We start from the raw sequence: 8,780 nt of genomic DNA, 5'->3' as shown, positions 1-8,780 counted from the left end.
TTCCTGTGACACTAGTTATAGATTCCGATGCTTCACTTCAGGTTTACTGTATCCCTCTAACAGTCTTATTGACGATGAAACACAGAAATTGCATCGGAATTAAATACCAAAGGCACAATGAAGAGTGAAGTACAAGCAGTCTTGCTCTTCTTACTGTCTATATTTTGAACCTTTCCTGTGATACCGGTTCTATATTCCGATGCTTCACTTCAGGTTTACTGTATCCCTTGGACCTTCTTAATGACAACGAAACACAGAAATTGCATCGGAATTAAATAGAAAAGACACAATGCCGAAATAAGTGCAAGAGAACTGAATCTTCTTCCTGTCTATGTTTTGAACCACTACTGTGACACTAGTAATAGATTCCGATGCATCACTTCAGGTTCACTGTATCCCTCTGACCTTCTTATTGACGATGAAACACAGAAATTGCATCGGAATTAAATACAAAAGGCCCAATGTCGACTTAAGTACAAGAAAACTGATTCTTCTTACTGTCTATGTTTTAAACCATTCCTGTGACACTAGTTATAGATTCCGATGTTCACTTCAGGTTTACTGTATCCCTCTGACCTTCATATTGACGTTGAAACACAGATATTGCATCGGAATTAAATACAAAAGGCACAATGAAGAGTGAAGTACAAGCAGTCTTGCTCTTCTTACTGTCTATATTTTGAACCTTTCCTGTGATACCGGTTCTATATTCCGATGCTTCACCTCAGGTTTACTGTATCCACTGGACCTTCTTAATGACGACGAAACACAGAAATTGCATCGGAATTAAATAGAAAAGGCACAATGCCGACTTAAGTGCAAGAGAACTGAATCTTCTTCCTGTCTATGTTTTGAACCACTACTGTGACACTAGTTATAGGTTCCGATGCATCACTTCAGGTTTACTGTATCCCGCTGACCTTCTTAGTGACGATGAACCACAGAAATTGCATAGGAATTAATTACAAAAGGCACAATGCCGACTAAAGTACAAGAAAACTGACTCTTCTTACTGTCTATGATTTGAACAATTCCTGTGACACTAGTTTTAGATTCCGATGCTTCACTTCAGGTTTACTGTATCCCTTGGACCTTCTTATTGACGACGAAACACAGAAATTGAGTCAGAATTAAATACAAAAGGCACAATGCCGAGTTAAGTACAAGAAACTGACTCTTCTTAGTGTCTATGTTATGAACCATTCCTGTGACACTAGTTATAGATTCCGATGCTTCACTTCAGGTTTACTGTATCCCTCTGACCTTCTTATTGACGATCAAACACAGAAAATTGATCGGAATTAAATACAAAAGGCACAAAGCCGACTCAAGTACAAGAAGACTGGCTCTTCTTACTGTCTATGCTTTGAACCATTCCTGTGACACTAGTTATAGATTCCGATGCTTCACTTCAGGTTTACTGTATCCCTCTGACAGTCTTATTGACGATGAAACACAGAAATTGCATCGGAATTAAATATCAAAGGCACAATGAAGAGTGTAGTACAAGCAGTCTTGCTCTTCTTACTGTCTATATTTTGAACCTTTCCTGTGATACCGGTTCTATATTCCGATGCTTCACTTCAGGTTTACTGTATCCCTTGGACCTTCTTAATGACAACGAAACACAGAAATTGCATCGGAATTAAATAGAAAAGACACAATGCCGAAATAAGTGCAAGAGAACTGAATCTTCTTCCTGTCTATGTTTTGAACCACTACTGTGACACTAGTAATAGATTCCGATGCATCACTTCAGGTTCACTGTATCCCTCTGACTTTCTTATTGACGATGAAACACAGAAATTGCATCGGAATTAAATACAAAAGGCCCAATGTCGACTTAAGTACAAGAAAACTGATTCTTCTTACTGTCTATGTTTTAAACCATTCCTGTGACACTAGTTATAGATTCCGATGTTCACTTCAGGTTTACTGTATCCCTCTGACCTTCATATTGACGATGAAACACAGATATTGCATCGGAATTAAATACAAAAGCACAATGAAGAGTGAAGTACAAGCAGTCTTGCTCTTCTTACTGTCTATATTTTGAACCTTTCCTGTGATACCGGTTCTATATTCCGATGCTTCACCTCAGGTTTACTGTATCCCTTGGACCTTCTTAATGACGACGAAACACAGAAATTGCATCGGAATTAAATAGAAAAGGCACAATGCCGACTTAAGTGCAAGAGAACTGAATCTTCTTCCTGTCTATGTTTTGAACCACTACTGTGACACTAGTTATAGGTTCCGATGCATCACTTCAGGTTTACTGTATCCCGCTGACCTTCTTCTTGACGATGAACCACAGAAATTGCATCGGAATTAATTACAAAAGGCACAATGCCGACTTAAGTACAAGAAAACTGACTCTTCTTACTGTCTATATTTTGAACCATTCCTGTGACACTAGTTATAGATTCCGATGCTTCACTTCAGGTTTACTGTATCCCTCTGACCTTCTTATTGACGATGAAACACAGAAAATTGATCGGAATTAAATACTAAAGGGACAATGCCGACTCAAGTACAAGAAGATTGGATCTTCTTACTGTCTATGTTTTGAACCATTCCTGTGACACTAGTTATAGATTCCGAAGCTTCACTTCAGTTTTACTGTATCCATCTGACCTTCGTATTGACGATGAAACACAGACATTGCATCGGAATTAAATTCAAAAGCCAATGCCGACTCAAGCACAAGAAGACTGGCTTTTCTTACTGCCTATATTTTGAACCTTTCCTGTGAGACCGGTTTTAGATTCCGATGCTTCACTTCAGGTTTACTGTATCCCTTGGACCTTCTTATTGACGACGAAAAATACAAAAATTGCATCGGAATTAAATAGAAAGGGCACAATGCCGACTTAAGTACAAGAAAACTAACTCTTCTTACTGTCTATGTTTTGAACTATTCCTGTGACACTAGTTATAGACTCCGATGCTTCAGTTCAGGTTTACTGTTTCCCTCTGACCTTCTTATTATCGATGAAACACAGAAATTGCATCTGAATTAAATACAAAAGGCACAATGCCGACTCAAGTACAAGAAGACTGGCTCTTCTTACTGTCTATGTTTTGATCCTTTCCTGTGAGACCGGTTTTAGATTCCGATACTTCACTTGAGGTTTACTGTATCCCTGGACCTTCTTATTGACGATCAAACACAGAAATTGGATCGGAATTAAATACATAAAGCACAATGCCGACTTAAGTACAAGGAGACTGACTCTTCTTACTGTCTATGTTTTGAACCGTTCCTGTGAGACCAGTCTTTGATTTCGATGCTTGACTTCAGGTTTACAGTATCCCTTGGACCTTCTTATTGACGACGAAACACAGAAATTGCATCGGATTTAAGTAGAGAAGGCACAATGCCGATATTAGAACAAGAAAAGAGAGTCTTCTTACTGTCTATGTTTTAAACCATTCCTGTGACACTAGTTATAGATTCCGATGCTTCACTTCAGGTTTACTGTATCCCTCTGACCTTCATATTAACGATGAAACACAGATATTGCATCGGAATTAAATACAAAAGGCACAATGAAGAGTGAAGTACAAGCAGTCTTGCTCTTCTTACTGTCTATATTTTGAACCTTTCCTGTGATACCGGTTCTATATTCCGATGCTTCACTTCAGGTTTACTGTATCCCTTGGACCTTCTTAATGACAACGAAACACAGAAATTGCATCCGAATTAAATAGAAAAGGCACAATGCCGACTTAAGTGCAAGAGAACTGAATCTTCTTCCTGTTTATGTTTTGAACCACCACTGTGACACTAGTTATAGGTTCCGATGCATCACTTCAGGTTTACTGTATCCCGCTGACCTTCTTATTGACGATGAACCACAGAAATTGCATCGGAATTAATTACAAAAGGCACAATGCCGACTTAAGTACATGAAAACTGACTCTTCTTACTGTCTATACTTTGAACCATTCCTGTGACACTAGTTATAGGTTCCGATGCATCACTTCAGGTTTACTGTAACCCGCTGACCTTCTTATTGACGATGAACCACAGAAATTGCATCGGAATTAATTACAAAAGGCACAATGCCGACTTAAGTACAAGAAAACTGACTCTTCTTACTGTCTATACTTTGAACCATTCCTGTGACACTAGTTATAGATTCCGATGCTTCACTTCAGGTTTACTGTATCCCTCTGACCTTCTTATTGACGATGAAACACAGAAATTGCATCGGAATTAAATACAAAAGGCACAATGCCGACGTATGTGCAAGAAGACTGGCTCTTCTTACTGTCTATGTTTTGAACCACTCCTGTGACACTAGTTATAGATTCCGAAGCTTCACTTCAGGTTTACTGTATCCCTCTGATCTTTTTATTGACGATGAAACACAGATATTGCATCGGAATTAAATTCAAATGGCATAATGCCGACTTAAGTACAAGATGACTGACTCTTCTTTCTGTCTATGTCTTGAACCGTTCCTGTGACACTAGTTATAGATTCCGATGTTTCACTTCAGGTTTACTGTTTCCCTCTAACATTCTTATTGACGACGAAACACAGAAATTGCATCGAAATTAAATACAAAAGGCACAATGCCGACTTAAGTACCAAAAGACTGACCCTTCTTACTCTCTATATTTTGAACCATTCCTGTGACACTAGTTATAGATTCCGATACTTCACTTCAGGTTTACTGTATCCCTCTGACCTTCTTATTGAGGATGAAACACAGAAATTGCATCGGAATTAAATACAAAAGGCACAACGCTAACTTTAGTACAAGAAAACTGGCTCTTCTTACTGTCTATGTTTTGAACCATTCCTGTGACACTAGTTATAGATTCCGATGATTCACTTCAGGTTTACAGTATCCCCCTGACCTTCTTATTGTCGATGAAACACAGAAATTGCATCGGAATTATATACAAAAGGCACAAGGCCGACTCAAGTACAAGAAGCCTGGCACTACTTACTTTCTATGTTTTGAACCTTTCCTGTGAGACCGGTTTTAGATTCCGATGCTTCACTACAGGTTTACTGTATCCCTTGGACCTTCTTATTGACGACGAAACACAGAAATTGCATCGGAATTAAATACAAAAAGCACAATGGCGACTTAAGTACAAGAAAACTGACTCTTCTTACTGTCTATGTTATGAACCATTCCTGTGACACTAGTTATAGATTCCGATGCTTCACTTCAGGTTTACTGTATCCCTCTGACCTTCTTATTGACGATGAAACACAGAAATTGCATCGGAATTAAATACAAAAGGCACAATGCCGACTTAAGTACAGGAAAACTGACTCTTCCTTCTGTCAATGTTTTGAACCATTCCTGTGACACTAGTTATAGATTCCGATGCTTGACTTCAGGTTTACTGTATCCCTCTGACCTTCTTATTGACGATGAAACACAGAAATTGCATCGGAATTAAATACAAAAGGCACAATGACGACTCAAGTACTAGAACACAGGCTCTTCTTACTGTCTATGTTTTGAACCTTTCCTGGGTTACCGGTTTTAGATTCCGACCCTTCACTTCAGGTTTACTGTATCCCTTAGACCTTCTTATTGACAACGAAACACAGAAACTGCATCGGAAGTAAATAGAAAAGGCACAATGTCGACTTAAGTACAAGAAAACTGACTCTTCTTACTGTCTATGATTTGAACAATTCCTGTGACACTAGTTTTAGATTCCGATGCTTCACTTCAGGTTTACTGTATCCCTTGGACCTTCTTATTGACGACGAAACACAGAAATTGAGTCAGAATTAAATACAAAAGGCACAATGCCGAGTTAAGTACAAGAAACTGACTCTTCTTAGTGTCTATGTTATGAACCATTCCTGTGACACTAGTTATAGATTCCGATGCTTTACTTCAGGTTTACTGTATCCCTCTGACCTTCTTATTGACGATCAAACACAGAAAATTGATCGGAATTAAATACAAAAGGCACAAAGCCGACTCAAGTACAAGAAGACTGGCTCTTCTTACTGTCTATGCTTTGAACCATTCCTGTGACACTAGTTATAGATTCCGATGCTTCACTTCAGGTTTACTGTATCCCTCTAACAGTCTTATTGACGATGAAACACAGAAATTGCATCGGAATTAAATACCAAAGGCACAATGAAGAGTGAAGTACAAGCAGTCTTGCTCTTCTTACTGTCTATATTTTGAACCTTTCCTGTGATACCGGTTCTATATTCCGATGCTTCACTTCAGGTTTACTGTATCCCTTGGACCTTCTTAATGACAACGAAACACAGAAATTGCATCGGAATTAAATAGAAAAGACACAATGCCGAAATAAGTGCAAGAGAACTGAATCTTCTTCCTGTCTATGTTTTGAACCACTACTGTGACACTAGTAATAGATTCCGATGCATCACTTCAGGTTCACTGTATCCCTCTGACCTTCTTATTGACGATGAAACACAGAAATTGCATCGGAATTAAATACAAAAGGCCCAATGTCGACTTAAGTACAAGAAAACTGATTCTTCTTACTGTCTATGTTTTAAACCATTCCTGTGACACTAGTTATAGATTCCGATGTTCACTTCAGGTTTACTGTATCCCTCTGACCTTCATATTGACGTTGAAACACAGATATTGCATCGGAATTAAATACAAAAGGCACAATGAAAAGTGAAGTACAAGCAGTCTTGCTCTTCTTACTGTCTATATTTTGAACCTTTCCTGTGATACCGGTTCTATATTCCGATGCTTCACCTCAGGTTTACTGTATCCACTGGACCTTCTTAAGGACGACGAAACACAGAAATTGCATCGGAATTAAATAGAAAAGGCACAATGCCGACTTAAGTGCAAGAGAACTGAATCTTCTTCCTGTCTATGTTTTGAACCACTACTGTGACACTAGTTATAGGTTCCGATGCATCACTTCAGGTTTACTGTATCCCGCTGACCTTCTTAGTGACGATGAACCACAGAAATTGCATAGGAATTAATTACAAAAGGCACAATGCCGACTAAAGTACAAGAAAACTGACTCTTCTTACTGTCTATGATTTGAACAATTCCTGTGACACTAGTTTTAGATTCCGATGCTTCACTTCAGGTTTACTGTATCCCTTGGACCTTCTTATTGACGACGAAACACAGAAATTGAGTCAGAATTAAATACAAAAGGCACAATGCCGAGTTAAGTACAAGAAACTGACTCTTCTTAGTGTCTATGTTATGAACCATTCCTGTGACACTAGTTATAGATTCCGATGCTTCACTTCAGGTTTACTGTATCCCTCTGACCTTCTTATTGACGATCAAACACAGAAAATTGATCGGAATTAAATACAAAAGGCACAAAGCCGACTCAAGTACAAGAAGACTGGCTCTTCTTACTGTCTATGCTTTGAACCATTCCTGTGACACTAGTTATAGATTCCGATGCTTCACTTCAGGTTTACTGTATCCCTCTGACAGTCTTATTGACGATGAAACACAGAAATTGCATCGGAATTAAATATCAAAGGCACAATGAAGAGTGAAGTACAAGCAGTCTTGCTCTTCTTACTGTCTATATTTTGAACCTTTCCTGTGATACCGGTTCTATATTCCGATGCTTCACTTCAGGTTTACTGTATCCCTTGGACCTTCTTAATGACAACGAAACACAGAAATTGCATCGGAATTAAATAGAAAAGACACAATGCCGAAATAAGTGCAAGAGAACTGAATCTTCTTCCTGTCTATGTTTTGAACCACTACTGTGACACTAGTAATAGATTCCGATGCATCACTTCAGGTTCACTGTATCTCTCTGACCTTCTTATTGACGATGAAACACAGAAAATTGATCGGAATTAAATACAAAAGGCACAAAGCCGACTCAAGTACAAGAAGACTGGCTCTTCTTACTGTCTATGCTTTGAACCATTCCTGTGACACTAGTTATAGATTCCGAAGCTTCACTTCAGTTTTACTGTATCCATCTGACCTTCGTATTGACGATGAAACACAGACATTGCATCGGAATTAAATTCAAAAGCCAATGCCGACTCAAGCACAAGAAGACTGGCTTTTCTTACTGCCTATATTTTGAACCTTTCCTGTGAGACCGGTTTTAGATTCCGATGCTTCACTTCAGGTTTACTGTATCCCTTGGACCTTCTTATTGACGACGAAAAATACAAAAATTGCATCGGAATTAAATAGAAAGGGCACAATGCCGACTTAAGTACAAGAAAACTAACTCTTCTTACTGTCTATGCTTTGAACTATTCCTGTGACACTAGTTATAGACTCCGATGCTTCAGTTCAGGTTTACTGTTTCCCTCTGACCTTCTTATTATCGATGAAACACAGAAATTGCATCTGAATTAAATACAAAAGGCACAATGCCGACTCAAGTACAAGAAGACTGGCTCTTCTTACTGTCTATGTTTTGATCCTTTCCTGTGAGACCGGTTTTAGATTCCGATACTTCACTTGAGGTTTACTGTATCCCTGGACCTTCTTATTGACGATCAAACACAGAAATTGGATCGGAATTAAATACATAAAGCACAATGCCGACTTAAGTACAAGGAGACTGACTCTTCTTACTGTCTATGTTTTGAACCGTTCCTGTGAGACCAGTCTTTGATTTCGATGCTTGACTTCAGGTTTACAGTATCCCTTGGACCTTCTTATTGACGACGAAACACAGAAATTGCATCGGAATTAAGTAGAGAAGGCACAATGCCGATATTAGAACAAGAAAAGAGAGTCTTCTTACTGTCTATGTTTGAACCATTCCTGTGTCACTAGTTA

This window comes from Schistocerca americana, unplaced genomic scaffold (assembly GCF_021461395.2).
Source record: "Schistocerca americana isolate TAMUIC-IGC-003095 unplaced genomic scaffold, iqSchAmer2.1 HiC_scaffold_67, whole genome shotgun sequence".
Taxonomy (NCBI): Eukaryota; Metazoa; Arthropoda; class Insecta; order Orthoptera; family Acrididae; genus Schistocerca; species Schistocerca americana.
This window is presented reverse-complemented; position numbering follows the sequence as displayed.